At 40.2% G+C, this 17,386-nt stretch overlaps 1 protein-coding gene and 1 non-coding gene across 2 annotated transcripts in view; both read right to left on the bottom strand.

Moving 5' to 3' along the window:
* EYS (eyes shut homolog) overlaps positions 1-17,386 on the bottom strand; it is a 530,119-nt gene that overhangs the window by 301,598 nt on the left and 211,135 nt on the right. The gene's annotated exons all lie outside the window — the stretch shown is intronic.
* On the bottom strand, positions 2,270-2,341 carry TRNAE-UUC (transfer RNA glutamic acid (anticodon UUC)). The gene has a single exon. It is a non-coding gene; the product is annotated as a tRNA-Glu (tRNA).

The raw sequence follows: 17,386 nt of genomic DNA, 5'->3' as shown, positions 1-17,386 counted from the left end.
ATGTAAATGTCACCTTACCTGCTTCTGGCAGGTACTCCACGAGATGTAAACATGAAGACAGAAATATTTGAGGAATTTAAGGAAGGACAAAGGTACGAAATTACAGTTTGCATAGGAGCTGGAAATAGTCACATTTCACAGCCAACCCCACCCAGAAATCTCTTTTCTTAGTTGCTGTTGTTCAGTTTTCTGCCTGATCTGGCGATATGTCAAGCACTTCCACCTAAGCGTACTTGTTAATTCTCCTAGAAATCTAAAATTCATCTCAGGTTAAGACCGGTGTTTACCTGTCCTACATAAAACACCATTTAAAAATGAATGAATAATTAAATAAATAAATCCTGACATGCTTAAATACCACACGGCAGACATCACTGAGCATTTCTGACAAACACTGGATCTTGTTTTGACCAAAACAAAGAGAAAAACATCTGCAAAAAATAGATTACTATTTGGCAGCAAGATTACGTTATATTTTATTTGTTTAGAAAATTAGATAGGAATTGTCAGCACATATACATAAGGATGAAAAAAACCCTTATGTTTTCCAAAATAAATTTGAAAAAAATATATTATAATCTTGGGTATGCAGACATTTCCTTTACCCAACTCTGTTTCAAACTCTCTCCAAAATCCAAATTTGGTTCATTAGAAATGTCTTCTAAGTCATGAAATGCAAGCAATTTGAAAAAATGTATTTTCAGATCAAAAAATACAACATCAAAGAAGAGCTGCACATTACAGATATTTATTGAGTTATGATTTTCACCAAAACCATTATTTTGGAAATCTGATGGTTAAAGAGAAGCACTACAGAATTTATATTTTATCACTTCCACTTGTTATTGCGTCAAAAGTAATAAAATAGTTGCAGTGCATTTCCTAACAGGAACATGTGTTGTGTGCACGCTTTTGGAGGGACCAGTCATTAATTAAACCCATAAAGAGCCTGGAATTTCAGGCTTTCTCCTGAATACTGGTATTAGCTCAGAGGTTAAGTGTGTAATCTTTAGTATGGCACTATACAATGCTTGTATTACTTATGATGGTCTTTCTAGTATGATAGAAGTATGCTGGAAAGATATATGAAAGAGATTTAGAAATCTAGAAATATGTTGAAATGTTGGAAGAACACTAACAGAACAGAAGGAAAAAAGATTCTTCTATATTTCAAGGCATATAAAAAAATCTACATTTAGCAGCCCACCCCCAAATTATTTTTCAGTTGAATACCTTCAAATAATTTGACAGTAACAGGTCTAAAACATCACAAATTCATCTTATGTCTTTCAAATATTCCAGTTCAAGGATTTACCTGAAAGTCAAACCCCAGCACTACCAACTGTTGTTATTAATAACTACATTCTCAAGAATACAAATCCCTGTGACTTATGTGGCTTTCATCAGCTTCATTGTGAGGTTTTTCCTTCTTCATCAAAAGAAAATCACAGAATCATTAAGGTTGGAAAAGACCTCCAAGATCATCTGGTCCAACCATCCCTCTATCACCAATGTCACCCACTAAACCATGTCCCTAAGCACCACGTCCAACCTTTCCTTAAACACCCCTGGGGACGGTGACTCCACTACCTCCATGGGCAACCTGTTCCAGTGCCTGACTACTTCCTTCTGAGAAGAAATGTCTCCTAATTTCTAACCTAAACCACCCCCAGTGCAACTTGAGGCCATTCACTAGTCCTATCTATTCACTAGTCCTATCACTAGTTACCTGTGTGAAGAGGCCAACTCCCAGCTCCCCACACCTTCCTTTCAGGCATCTGTAAAGAGCACTAAGATCTTCCCTGAGCCTCCTCTTCCGCAAACTAAACAACCCCAGTTCCCTCAGCCTCTCCTCACAGGACCTGTGTTCCAGACCCCTCACCAGCTTCGTCGCCCTTCTCTGGACTCGCTCAAGCACCTCGATGTCCTTCCTTGTAGTGAGGGGCCCAAAACTGAACACAGGACTCGAGGTGCAGCCTCACCAGAGCTGAGTACAGGGGGATGATCACCTCCCTGGTCCAGCTGGCTGCACCGCTCCTGATACAAGCCAGGGTGCCGTTGGCCCTCCTGGCCACCTGGGCACACTGCTGGCTCATGTTCATGCAAGCGTTGACCAGCATCCCCAGATCCTTTTCCTCTGCAGAGCTTTCCAGCCACTCTGCCCCAAGCCTGTAGCGCTGCATGGGATTGTTGTGACCAAAGTGCAGGACCTGGCAGCACTTAGCCATGTTGAACCTCATCCTGTTGGCCTCTGTCCATCAAAAAACTCTTCCCTGACCGGGAATCGAACCCGGGCTGCGGCGGTGAAAGCGCCGAATCCTAACCACTAGACCACCAGGGAGGGATAAGATGCATAAATAAGGATCTGAAAATGTAGGTACAATGTTTTCAGCTTTCCATCTGGTGAAGTGGAAGTTTCAGAAAAAAAATCTTACCAGTGAGAACTGGTTAACAACATCCAAAGTGGTCAGCACACTGAACTTTGTGCACAGCCTTTAAGTTCTGAGGACTTAAATCTTGCTCCCTTATTGAAAACATAAATCAGGCTCCATCCGTAAGAACACAGTGCTAAGCCTTCTCTTGAAGGAAGGAGCAGCACTTTCTTTTCCTATATGGACAGTACGCATATTTAATACCTGACAACAATTCACACACACACACACATTACTGCCAAGGAATTGACATATATATTACAAAACCCCTCTGCCTGAAGAGGTTTAATGTACAGCTCTCATCTTCCTTAGGGGCATTATTGACCGTATTCATTTCTTAATAATGCCATTCTGCAGAAATGAATGCAAAATCCACTGGGAAAGAGAGCAGGAGGAAAAAGTCCAAGACTTCTGGTTGCAGCCTAGTGAACAGGAGCATCACCTGGAGAGAGGCCTCAGAGGAGCAGTGTGTTGTAAAAGGATTTTGACTCTATGACTTCAACCGTACCACAGCTATGAGTAACAGAATTTAGGTTATCATTTTGCCCTAAGAAATTATATGTTGTTAAAAGAATGCATCATTTTTGAATGGGGGCTGAGAAAACAATTAAAAGAACAAAGAAGAGGAGATATATTTGCAAATGAAATTTGGGAACATTATGCAAATATGACATTACATATCATTTGCCTAGAAAAGCGTGAAGAAAAAAAGATAACAGCTTTAATGGGTTAAGCCTCTTATTTAGTTTGAATAATCAGATATATTGGGCTTGAAATAATCAAAAGCCATGTAAAAAATAGCTATCTATCTAAAAATTCGTTTTTCAAAATATATATGTCTTTTTTTTACATAATTCAGGGAAATTCTGACTGAGAACCATCTCCACTGAATGATCACCACCGAATCCCTGTACCTAGGTTTTCTGCCCCCCGAAAATAGGATCAAGAGCTGTGCAGTAGTTGGGAAATTAAGCATTTTCGAACAATAATCCCAAACCTGCACACAAAGCAGGAACCTATCTAACGCTAGATAATAGAAACCAGGGCAGGCAGCAGCTGGGCTTCTGACCCCCCTCAGCTGCAGGCATCTGATGAAGGATCGCAGGCAGGTCCGGCCGCCTGGAAGCTGAAGGCCAGCATTGTCTGCTGCCTGTTGACACGTGCAATTGTACTTTCAAAGAACTAAACAGGAATCATTATTTTCCTTTACAGTGCTGCCACAGAGGTGACAGTAGGTGCCACCGTTCATCTGTTACACTACAATGCAATTATTACACTGTTCAGCCATGGGACACCCAGCTTCAATTTTTTTCTTTGTCTAGGACTCAATATCTGTATCTTCTATGTATTAGCAAATGTCCCAGATACTAGATAGAAAGCCAGCCCAGAGGGCATTTTGTCTTCCAAAGTAGCAAAATTCATGAAAAACATAAGTGAAGAGGAAAGCATAGCTTTTGTAGCCTTCGGTGAGGGCACTTATCTGAGAATAGGGAGACACAGGATGATTCGGATTTGCTTTATGGTGGATGGAGAGAGAGGAACATCTACAACATGATTTATCTGAATAATTTCAGATGCATTCCCCAAGATGAAACACACCCTAAAAACATCAATTTCTCTGCATAAAGGAAGTCTAGTTTCCCACACAAAATCCTGTTACAGGCAAAACAGAAACCAAAATTTATACAGAGCCAAGAAATTATTGTTCTAAAGGTCTCATAATACATATTACTTAACTAATACAGAAAAGCATCATTAATTATTAGAGTTTAGAATTGCTGTATGCTTAAGTCTTCTACCTTTTTCCTTTGAAGTTATGTTCAGGCTTCCAGTCTCCTGCTGGGTTGTAAGGTTGACTCTTCAGTCTTCCCCAGGAGGGACAGGGACAGGGGTGGGAAATTGCAGGGGGGTCACAGTGAGCTCTCAGCATCCTCAGGTCTTCACCACAGAAAGTGTCAAACCTCTTTCTCCTCAGTCATGGGGTTTGTTTATTTTTATAAGTATTTTTATCACAGCCCTCTTCCACAGTGCAGCTCACTTCATTCTCCCTCTGCAGCCTGGCAGCCCCTGGCCCCATGTACACCAAGGGCTGCTGTTTGTCAGGCTGTGGCTGCTGCTGGTGGTAGTGAGATGGGTGCCCAAAGCTGGAGCCAAAGCAGGGCTCCAGCAGCCACTGGGCCCCAGTGAAGGGCTTGAAGCAGCAAAACCCAGCTCAGGCCATGGCCAGGCTGAGCCCCTGTACTGCCTGGCCAGCACACAGACAGACAGGGATTCCTAATCATGGAGGGAATAGTAACAGTGGGAAATGTCTACCTAAAAATGATGGGAAAATGATATTTAATGGGCTGCATTAGTTACATTGCTCCCATATGGTCATCATAATAAACCTGTAAGATAAGGCACAATGAAGTGCCTGAAGTCTTGCTAAGGACAACCTATGGCCTATTAATGATAAAGGGTAAGACAAACAGTATCTATTGCAAACTAAGTCATCCAAGCTGAGTTTTCTGACATGACTAAAAGTTACCTTATGCAGGGGAAGGAAAAAAAAGGAATGGGATGAGGCAGTGTTCTCACTAAAATTGCTAGTTGGCCAATTCATGGCAAAATCCAGTTAGGAAATATTATCATGACATACACTAAAAACAGCCATCCACCTGCAAAGTTCTGTGAAGTATCTTCTTGCTCTTTTGCAGAGTTAAGAGAAGTTTAATTAATCTGATGAAATCTTTACCTTCATCCTCCCTCACAGCTCCCCCAGATCCACTAATCTCTTGGAGGAGGAAGCTTTACACTCAAGGAACGTGAGGTGACTCCTAATTCAATGAATTTAAAAGTTAAACACAAGAGTTTTTCCAGATAAAACAAAGAAGCAACCTGTACTACCACTTTTGTGGACAATGAATTAAAGGATTTAACACCCATTTTTTCTCCAATACTCCATACATTCCTACTGACATTACTGCACAGATTCCCTCCCCACATCCTTTTTCTACTCTTTATTTAGGAGTTAATTCCAAGATAGCTGAAGACTCAAGAGATAGCCTGCTATATATTTTAACTGTACCCAGATTAGTCTTGCAAAATGTATCTTAGCTGAATGAAAAGTCTCACAAGAGCTGTTCAGAGATCTCAGCGTAGTGAGACCCAAACCCTAGCTGTGATTTGACTTCAGATATGGTTCCTAGTAGAAACCTAAAATAACTAAAACACCAGCCTGTTTAATCAGTCTCTCATTGCTTTGAGTAAGTTAACACATCTCCTTTTATACAGTAAATAATAGTAGCCTTCTATAACCATATGGTATTGACTCTAAATATTTTACATCCTTTAAAAGGGAACCATACATGTCAAACTAAATTTGTATAATTTTTCTCTATCCTTATCTATTGTTTAGTTCCTGACAGAAAGGTGATATTTTAAACATTTCATATACGTAGGAATGTAACAAAATAAAACTGTCATACAAGCCTGCTATCTTTAAGAAGGGTTTCTTCTGCTGTTTTTAGGTCTTTATTTAGTAAAGATTGCCTCTGGAATATTTTGGTAACAATTCGCACAGCTTCTTCAGTACAGATAATCTGTACTGCTGAGTAGAACCGTAATAAAGAATGACCAGGCTCAAGATTGTGAATTTTCTCACAATCAACTTCAGGGTAAGAAGAAAAGCATTGGTAGTTCCTATCTAGCACATGTAACAGGGCTGCTGAAGTTGCCTGGCAACCCGGAGCAGACATTTTGAAGAAAAATAAACACCTACAGCAACACCTGCAGATTTGCCTGTAACACCAAGAGGAAGCCGATACTTGTCGGCCTGTTGGTTTGCCCAGTACACGGGTTGTGCTGAAATGTCTGCTCGTGATTAAGAGCTTGAACTTCCCAGTTTAGGTTGCTGATAGCATTTATGGTCTCCTTGTTTCTTAGTCTCAACCCGGATCTGTCAAGCAGCAGCCAGCAGGTGGATCTGCTGAGCAGATCCTCCGCCCGGCCTCCTGCGTGGCTCTGAGGCTTCCTGGGAGCACCTGCGTTTGCTCACCCAAGCAAACTCCGAGCCCAGGCTGCTGGGGAGACTCTTACAAAACAGTATCTTTTAATGGCAGCCTAAAGGCTTCTGCTTGCTCAAAGGAACAGCCAGAGCACATTTCAGGCATCGGTGTGTAGAATATTTAAGCTGAGGTCAGGACCCAGGGGAGAAGAGCCCCCAGGTTGCTCGCTGCAGCAGTTAATGGGACTTGCAGGAGGTGCAAGCCTAGGCCACTTCGGCAGCATCTGCAGCTGCAGCGGGCACTTAAACAGCCGAGGCAAGGAGACTGTGACCGGAGCCATCTTCCTGACCTGGTGCTCCCCCGTTAGCATATGTGTAGCCTTTCCCAGAAAGTGAACTACTTACAGAGTTTTGGAGAAAGAAAAAAGAATTTGCAAATCTGTCACCTATAATATATTAACTCGGAATAACTGCCTTCCACAGAGATGCTCCATTGCTCCCTGTGTTCCAGATGAAATAGTTAATCTTAACACTCCGGTAACACATCCTCTGCCCTGGAGCAGCAGCAGATCATTTCATTATGAATTAACCTCGTCTCGGATAGCTGCTTCGTCAGGCCTGATGTGATGGGGCTCGCATGAGGGGTTGGATTTCACGGAAGACACGCAGGGATCCCCCCTGAGGTGAAGTTAACTCCCTCTGGAGGGGGCTCTGATCACCAGTGCAATGGAAGCTCAGGGTACAAGGGGAGAAAAAAAGAATTATGGTGCTAACTTTCTTCTGTTTGAGGTTCATTTCTGTAATTAAAAGTAGCATACTCAGAGCTAATGCCCGTTATAAAGAGGATGCTGCTGCCCCCTGCTCTACCACAACAAAGAGCTAATTATTCAGAGCCAGAAAGAGCTATAAAGCTGCCATTGCACTCTGTACAGCCTAGCTTTATTTTTTTTCCTTTGGCTAGAGCAGACTTTTGTTTATATAAATATATCTGTCCTCTCACAGCCTCCCCTTTCACTTTTCACCTTTAAGCTCCACCAGCGTAAGGTGTCAGATTATTGCTGAAGTCAAGAAAGGTCCTTGAAAAGGAGGGAGAATATGGCACCACTGTCACGAAAGAGAGGATAATTCATTTACAACCTACAGCTTTCTTAAAAAGAATTTCCTCAGCAGGTTAATGTTCCCATCCTGTGGACAGGCTATCTAATGATAAAGGACAAGACTTTAAATAACTTTTTTTTTCTTTTTTTTCACATAGGCACTAGAAGAAAACTAAATAACTTACAAGACTAAGTATGCTTCAAAGGGATTAAAGCCAGACACAAAAGTGTAAAACCCTGCAGAATAAACAAGAGAATGTCTTATCTTTTTCTTCCATCTGACTGCAGTAGATGAGTAAATCTAAGGTAACTCCATTTGATTTAACTGTCTGTGGAGAATAACATGAAACTAAAGCAAGCTATAAAAAGAAAGCTCAGATCTTAAGTGTTTCTAGTTATTCTGGCACATATGCAGATGCTCCACATTTCATTAGTATGTGAACAGGATACTGGTGGATACGCTGCAAAGACCTTTCCTCTATATTCAATACTCCCATTTCAAAAAAATCAGAATAAATGAACGGAGCCATATAGATTGTGACTTTATAGAAATTCCTTATGGCTGTTTATGAAGACAGAACTATTGGAACAGGTTGCCCAGAGAAGCTGTGGATGCCCCATCCGTGGAAATGTTCTGGGCCAGGCTGGATGGGGCTTTTGAAGAACCTGGTGGGAGGCCCTGCCCATAGCAGGGGTGTTGGAACTGGTTGATCTTTAAGGGCCCTTCCAACCCAAACCATTCTGTGATTCTATGACTGCTAAGGGAGGTTCAAGATTAGTTTGTATGTAGCAATTCCAAATAATACTCTTATTTTTTTATTATCTCCCTGTAATTCACTCTACCGCTGGTTCTTCATTTAACTTAATATCACTGAGCTGTAATACTGCTTCACATATGAGAGCTTCAGCAATTTAACTGTTTTTAGTGATCCTAAAGTGATTGTACCTGTAATGCAAAACTAGAAAAAGCCTTTTGATGCTTAACACCTATAAACCTGTCATTGTAGATCACAGAAAATCTATTATACCGATGAACACTTTCTGCTTCAAAAAGAGATGAGCAGGCAAACCTTTTACGGCAATTTGTGAGGCATTTAATGGCATGATTCACTTTTCCGAAGTTTTTTACACATGTATTAAGTCCAAGATAATACTTGAGTTTAAAAAGAAGACAAGCATTAGCTAATAATTCTGTCACTTCATAGACTGCACCAAGCATTAATGAAAATGACATTGGAGGACTTACCAGAAAACAAGAACAAATATACAACAGCTAACATATACTGTCATTTCAAAACATCACATTCAGATATATAAGATATTGCAATGGATTAAAAAAAATAAATAAATAAAATCTGGATATGAAACCTTATTATATTTTTAATGGCACTAAACCTCCCATCAATCAGAATACCTCATAATTAGCCAAAACAAGCTCAGCTAAATTGTTGCTCAGTACTTAGAGAGTCAAACTGTTAATTCAGTCAACATCTGTTCCATTACTATGATGCAGTTTTCCATCTAGAGCCTTCAATATACTTCATAAAGATGCTGACAAATGTAATAAAGAGATACACCTAATCAGGTAGTGGTCCACCTCTTTACAGCTATAAAAAAAAATTCATGGCTTCTTGTATTATTATTATTATTATTATTATTATTATTATTATTATTATGAGCTAAAGCACCTAAAAAGCACAGAGCTATCATCAAGACCAGACCTCTCAAGCTACAATTTAACAACGGAGACTATAGTGTTTCTGTCTCATACAAGCATAGAGGTAAATCCTTGGTGTCCAATTTTTTTAAATGAAATGTACATGTTCTCTTTAAATGAGCTGAAAAATGCAGGAAAATAATGAATAAAGTACTTGTAAATAAATGTAAATAAGCAAAATTAAATGTTCAGGAATTTTCCAAACAGAGTGAACATGTACACAAAAGCATGAGGAACCGTTCAGAAGGACACTGGCTAATTTGTGATTCAAATAGGCTGCATCTGGCCAAAACAAGAGCAGACTGACTGGATGGGGAGAGGCTTACGTGATCCCTTGTTACTTATCACCAGCACTCTGAGTGGTGCAAACTTATATATGTGCTTTTATATACTTATATATGTACTTTTAAAAGGTAATAGTTCCCTTCATATACATTTTTAACGTGTATATAGCACAAAACCAATAATCGTTAACTTGTCTACTGCGGCCATGAAGTGAACTCTATCTCCTTACATTTTCCCAAGAGAAGATACAAGACAAAAAAGACCTAGAATCCTCTCTACACACTCGTGATTTACAGTCATCAGCTGATTTGAGCAGGGCATGTTTGGGATCTACTCTACCTAGAGCATCCTCACAGAAGTCACTTTTGTAACTGGGTACGTTTCCCAGTTCTCACTCTAGCTTAGTAGTCACAGCCTTTCCACACTGTGCGCTTAAGAGTTTGTTTTATGACATTTAGGCGTGGGATCGCTTCACATTTCTCAAGCTATGCAACAGTTCATCTGTCCTGGTCTTGGCTTGGCTAGAGTTAACTTTCTTCCTAATAGCTGGTATGGTGCTGTGCTTTGGATTTAGGATGAGAATAATGTTGATAACACACCGACGTTTTATCATCAGAGTAAGTTCAATATGCGGTGCTTGAAACGGTTCAGAACAATAACAGCTGCAACACGCAGAAAGTGTAGCTTGTGCCTAGTGCAGCGGACCTCTGTGGTTATCAGAAGAGTTTTGTTAGCAGTATAAAGGTCATAGAAACACAGAACAGCTTGGTTTGGAAGGTTGAAGGGCTGCAATGAGGCCGCCCCAGAGCCTTCTCTTCTCCAGGCTGAACACTGGAGAGGTGCTCCAGCCCTCTGATCATCTTTGTAGCCCTCCTCTGTATTCACTCTAGTAAGTCCACATCTTTATCATGCTGGGGGCCCCAAGCCAGAAAAGCAGAGCCAGTTACAAGCTAATCGCTTGGGTTCCTCAGCAGGTTTCACAGTGCTGAGCAATGTGCTGGTAATGCTACGCTAATACCTGTACCAGAGCAAGCTTTTTTCAAGTTGGGTCCTCTGTACCCATGTAAGCTGTAGTCACACCTTTGATTTTCCTGCAGAAAAACCAACACCGTGTTGACAGAGACTTCACAAGCTCTGAGAGTGTTCTCACAAGAGACAAAAATGTATGAGGGATGGGATTCAGTTCAAAATATAAGTGCCTAAATTGCGGTGTTGTGATAAATATATAAAATGACATGCTAAATTCCCATTACAATCAGTGGGGCTTTATGGGGCAGACCCTTACTGAGCTGTCTGAACACAGTTATTTGATACCATATTAGTTGCAGTTGGATATCCTGCCTGGTGAGGATTCTTGGATCATATCTTCCAGCCCTTTAGTATGCACAGGATAATCTAGTATTTCACTTGACATCTGTGTTTAGTCAACTGAATTGGATTCCTGGTCAGCTGAATAGCTCTCTACAATTCACTGCCAGTACTGACTACAATATCTCAGTCACCTGCAGCAGTTAGCAACACCGAAATGTAGTTTTCAAAATTACACTGAATCTCAGTCTGTAACTACTTTTACTTCTAGGCATCTTAAGCCAAACTGCAGAGTCCACTTAGTTTAGGCCTTAAATATAACTACATAAAAACCTGAAAATCCCTTACACAGAAACCCGTTTTCTATTCAGAATGTCTCTTAATTAAATGTTGACATTGCAAAATGTGTTCCCTAATGATATTCATGAAACTACACCATAAGCGGACTCTTAGAAGAAAGAAATGAAAACCACAAGCACCCCTCTCAGTGAGGAAAAATCTGGAAAATTGGATTCAAGAGCTGTCGCCCTTCCCAGGTATTCTCTAAGTAAATCAGAATTAAAGTATCTTTTCATACTGAAATGGAAAACAGACTAAATCTCAATAGAGGAGCTCTACAATTATAGAAATGGATTAGTTCTGCAAAATGCATGATGACTGCAGCAGCACGTTCCCACTTATTCTGAAGAATGTCACTGATGATTTGCAGTTACACAGAACACTGAATCATCGTCTCTGTTTGCTTATGACGTGCCAGATAAAATTGTAAAGTGCTGCAGCAGTTTTGTAAGAATACTCAGGTCTATGTAACACAGAAAATAAGGAGAAGATATTTCTGGGGCATTCAAATTCAACCTGACATTCGTAGCAGCAAAGTTTCCAGTTTCCATTTCTTTATCCCCATTTTTTGAACCATTTCTAGAAAGGTTCTAGAGATCCAGTCATAGTCCAGCAAAGCCGAATTTGATTTTGAAGTCTTTGTTTAGTTTAACTAGTTAATTAATCTCAGAAATGATGTAACACTGACATTTTGCATATAATATGTGACATAGGAAGTTCTCAATGTTCTCCCCTCAGGGTTTGTCAGTGATGACATTCATTCCCAGTTCCATCAAATTCCCAAGCAGTTTAACCCAGGAAGTGTTCAGAATTTTCCATTTCCACCAAGAATCTCATCAACATCCTATGACACCATGGTCTCAGTATCTTGTCTTCCTATACCTCTGACAGCATGCAGTAATGAAATCTACCCAATACACCTACTTAAATTGTTATACTACAACAGTTAAGTGTTAAGATGACTACCATTTGCATTAGAATATATAACTGAAGAGAATGTATATAAAAGTGAAACACTAAGCTCCATTAAGTTTAAGAAAAACCTTTGCCTTTTTAGATAAAATAACATGGAGCTTTGTGAACCTATCTGAACCTCTTGCAGTTACACAGGAGTGGTATGTAAGGTTGATGTTCAGCGAGCTCTCCTAGGTTTCTGCCTGGATCGTGTGGAACAGCAGAAGGAGTTGACTGGATTTTCTCCTTTTTTCATTTGATGGAACAAACTTGTTCTGTCTTGCTGAACAACTGTCAGCCTTAATAATGATATGATCAATACTCTAGGGTAAATAAATGCAATTTCATGGAAGACTGTGTGCAAAAGAACAGCAGAGACATGAAACTATAACCCAAGCTGAATGTAGGCACAGAAGAAAAATGAGCCTTCCAAACCTGACAAGAGTCAAGAATTCTTTTCTCAATGTTACGTAAGCTCAAATACAATTCCCTTAGAGAGATGGAGACACCTATAAGATGGGATACTCAAAGACTACAAGTCAGGAAAAGAAACATTGATAATTACAAGCCAGTCAAAAGCAGAACTAACAAAAACTATGAACAAGAGGAAGACATGAGTAAAAAAGGTAGCAAAAGACTAGTAAAAGAGGTCCTGTGTAAGAAAACTGTAAGCATGCACTTAAAATCTTGGCAGATAATATTGGCAAAACTTAAAATATTCATCCATACATAATCTACCAAAGAATGGAAAATAAGCAACATGCTCCCAAACACACGTATGAAGTGACCTTTCTTTGCACAAACCTAAGCACAAGCTATGGATAAACATTCAAAGCCCCCTTTAAACTCTCCACTCTGGCTGCTCACGAAGGAGGTCTGTCAGGGGCAAATACGTACACACAAAGGTGATCCCTCTGGCAGCTGGGATCATGCCTTTGGTCTGCCCAGTAGTTGCCCCTGAATCCTAGTCTCCCCAGTTGCTGTTACCTGGACACAGGAGCCCCCAAGGTCACAGCGGCTCTGCAGCTCCTGGTACAGATGCCCCTTCCATGAAATAGGACCACACACAAAGGCACACACTAAGGACTGCCCCCAGTAACATGCCTTAGACACAGTCCATCAGTAGCTGGCCCGGAATCCTTGCTCTTTCCCACTACCTCTCACACTGATGCACACAAACACACTCTGTTGGCCTTTGGTAGGTTGATGTTTCCTGTGAAAGCCCTGTAAGGTGCTGGGGCACAGTGAAATTCAGGTTTCCTCAAGTACCAGTGTCCCCCAGTGCTCTTCCGCGTGTATGGAGATGAGCATTTTATTACCTAACATGACAAACACAAACTGAACACTCACCAGAGTACCTTTCCCTCATTGTGCGCCCAGGGAACAATATTTTGGTCACACAGATAGCTGCAGTTTCTCATCCTGGCAGTTGCTTCCACAGCCCATTGGCTTGTGCTGTGCCTCTCACTTTTGCCATCATTTCCCGGACTTTTTTTTTTTTTCTCTCTTTTTCTCTATTCTGAGTTTTGGAAGGCAAATTTTCCTTCACTACATTAACTGAGCTTATAGAAAGCATTCAGGAGATAAGGCCTCTTAGATAATTAGTTGATATTAATGTCAAATATAAATGTTAAAGGAGGTGGACTGGCAGGTTGACTGAAGCAGGATGTAACAGTAACACTTAGGACTGCATCAGGGTACAAACCAGTGTTGAAAAGAGCAAGAAAGTGCTGTTTCCAGGGTAAAGTGGTTGACAGACCTCTAATGTACTATAAAAAACACTTGGGTGTAGAGGTCATAGTTGTAAAATGTCTAATATTTCCCTATCCAGTCCCTACTGCTGGGAATAAAAGGAAATCTAAACTCCCCTCCATTGTTTAAACCATGTTTTGTTTTTTTTCCAACAATCAAGTTTTGGCAGTAAATTGAATACTTAGAAGCAATGTAGGTAGAGTTACTTACAATTGTAATAGCAGCAGCTTCACTTTATCCATCAAAATTTGTAGGTTGGATGCCAATCTTTCCATACTCATCCATCTATATGTATCAGAACTACAAAAATAAGACCTAATTACAGCAAATTTCAGTGAAGAAATAAAGTACCAGCTGAGTTACCTCCCACAGCGTTATTGCCCTGAAGAGAGAAAGTATTGCAAAAGGATCCTCTCATACACACAGACTTGCTTTTCATGAGATAAAGATGATTTTCATATGGAATCTACATATATAATGTGGTCATTATGGTCACCACAAAACATGAGAAAAAAGTAATTCATGGTAAAAAGAAAGACCAGAATATCAAATCCTATGATGGATATGCACATAATTTTTGGTGAACCCCAAAGATTTCTGTGCAGAGTGATGCCCAGAGAAAAAAAAGAACTTATTGTGATGGCTGAGATGAGCAGTACCTTTTTTCTTGAAAACAACATGCTTTAAAGCCATGTGAACATGTATCAGGTTATTAAATCTTGACTATCAAGGTAAAGAGTGAAGAGCCAACAAAACCATATTCATTCTACTTTCATAATTCTGAGAATTCTAATCTTGCTTTTCCTGTCCTAATTCTCACTTCTCCCTGTCCTAATTTTGCCAATCTCTTGTGTGCTCTAACACATCTCTTCCCAGCTCTTTAGGGAAGAGTGTGTGTTTCCATGTCTGTAAAATGCTGAACTCATTTAAGAAATGGCACAGCTAATAGAAAAAATAAAATAAAATCTGTGTCATTTCAGTTAATTGAATTGGATATCAGAAGTTTCACACTTCAGAAAGCTGCACCTGGGACCTAAAGCAAGTAGCAGAACAGCAGGTACCTGTCTCTGTTTTCCTGCCCTCCACCAATCCTAGATTTTTGTAGATGATGCTAATAAATTCAATATATATAGGAAAGGGATTTGGAAAGGGGAAGAACAGTGCCCTTTCCTACAGTGTCCCATTTCAAAGTTCTGTTTTTTTTTTAAAAGCACAGCCAACAAAACAAATACAAAACAAACAAAAAAATATAACAGAACAAGTTTCTACAGAGACCAGTTATGTTTTTATCTTTCAGCAATCACTGCTTTATGGTATCTCTATTTCTAGCCCAAGTCCTTTCTCTTAACCATTTTTTTGCCTTCTACTTCAACATTCACCATCTCCACTCCACCAACATAAATGTGTTTCCCCAGCTCCCATGCTGGGATTCACGCATCCTCATCTTTCTGTGGTTTACAGAAACTTGTAAGTGACAGCTCTGTTCAGTCTAGCCCCACTCCTGTGCACATTTCTTTTACAACTGTGTCACGATCACAGCATACTGAAAAAATCCCAAACAACAGCCTGGGAATCTGCAGCAACTCTTTTATCCAGTCCCTGGACTTCTCACCAGAGGGTCACTCATTCTCTCTGGGTTACCGATTTACAGCACACCTGCCAGTCTTGCAAAATGCCTCTGGTTTGTCTGAGTTAAAACAGGATTTTTACACAAGTTTTTACAGGATTTAAAGAATTTAGAGAAATTTATGGGATTTTCCCACAGAATCTCGTATTCTTATTTTTCCCTGCTAAATGTTTTTCTTCTTACCTAAAACCCACTGGTTCAGGAATTTTTTATATGGCTGTACCTACACATTGCAGTTATGGGAGATAACGGGGCAGAAGAAATTCCAGCCATCCACGAACCCCATGATTGTAGCCTGAGAGAAGAAATGATGGCAACAATCACACAACAACCACATTTTACCTCATAAATTCAGCAAACCCTGAAGAGGAGTTAAACAAACTTTCAGTCTACTTTCTTGACCTAACATTCAACTGAAAGAGCCCAGACCACAGCAGGGTGTCATGCAGAGGAATGCTCTATGGTACGGAAGTCCCTTGGATCACTGTAACATCAATAAAGCTTTGTAGCCCCCAAACATACCTTTTACACATGTACACACACAAACTTAGGCATGCTTGTAACTTGAAAGGCTCCAGCCATTTGTGGCAATCAAGTGGAAGTGAACTGATGTCTACCTTAACATTCAATGTATTGCATCCTTTGCATGGCTCTGGGTCAGCTCACTTATTTCCCCTACTTCTGCAGTGTAACAGAGACGTCACTACTAGCACAATCTATTCCACCTGACTGACAACCAATCATTCAAACCCACAAATGATTTTAAAAAGCACCAGAAACAAACAAGAACCAGAGAAATCAGTGAAGGATTTATGTTCAGGATATGAAAAATCTGAACAGACCATTTTCTTTCCCATTGTGGTCAGAAAACTTAACAAATAGCCGTGGGTACATATTACATGCTTTTGTCAAGGCAAACAGACAATTTGTTTTTTAGAGTTCTTGGGAAAAGCTCTTCCTAGATATTTCTTCCTCAGAGTCTCTGGTTTCAATTGGAAGATCTTACGGGAAACAATTCTCTGGTAAAATAAGACATAGCCAAACACATCTTACAACCTATTTTTTTTAAAGGAAGCTGATATTGAAGTCTATTTACACTTACAAAAGTTGGGTTTATGTGTATAAATAAATAAGGTCAAACATTTTGTAATGTAAAATGAGATTTTTATAGCTAATTTAATGTGGAGATTAAATAAGCGTCACCAAAGCAAGTAGAATCTTTGCCTAATGGTTCAAAATTAATATAATAATCAGATTATGGAAAAGAAGTGAAGTAATAAAACGTAATAAATGAACATAAATAAAAGGTTTGAAGAACAGAGTAATCGGAGTTTAGGATGAAAAGAAAAAACAGGTCATAAAAATGTAACAGTGTTGTAAAGATACTATAACACTTCAGAGGCAAAACATGGCTATTTTGAAACCAACCTTTCTCACACTGACAGGACAGGTAGAGGGGACATGGAGATCACTTGCAGGATTATGTATAAAGAAAGCTTGCTCTCTAGTACCTTAGGACATAACAGAATCAGTCCAGAGGAGGGACACAAAGACAATGAAGGGGCTGAAGCACCTTTCTGATGAAGACAGGCTGACGGAGTTGGGGTTTTTCACCATGGAGAACAGAAGGCTCCAGGCAGGCCTTATGGCAGCCTTCTACTACCTAAAGGGGGCTGCCTACAAGAAAGCTGGGGAGGGACTCTTTGTCAGGGGGTGCAGTGATAGGACAAGGGGGAATGGCTTTAAACTAAAAGAGGGTAGGTTTAGATTAGATATTAGGAGGATTTTTTTTTTTTTTTTTCCTGTGAGGGTGGTGAGGCCCTGGCACAGGCTGCTCAGAGAAGCTGTGGATGCCCCATCCCTGCAGGTGCTCACGGCCAGGTTGGATGG

The sequence above is a fragment of the Anas platyrhynchos genome, chromosome 3 (genome assembly GCF_047663525.1).
Source record: "Anas platyrhynchos isolate ZD024472 breed Pekin duck chromosome 3, IASCAAS_PekinDuck_T2T, whole genome shotgun sequence".
Lineage (NCBI taxonomy): Eukaryota > Metazoa > Chordata > Aves > Anseriformes > Anatidae > Anas > Anas platyrhynchos.
This window is presented reverse-complemented; position numbering and strand designations above follow the sequence as displayed.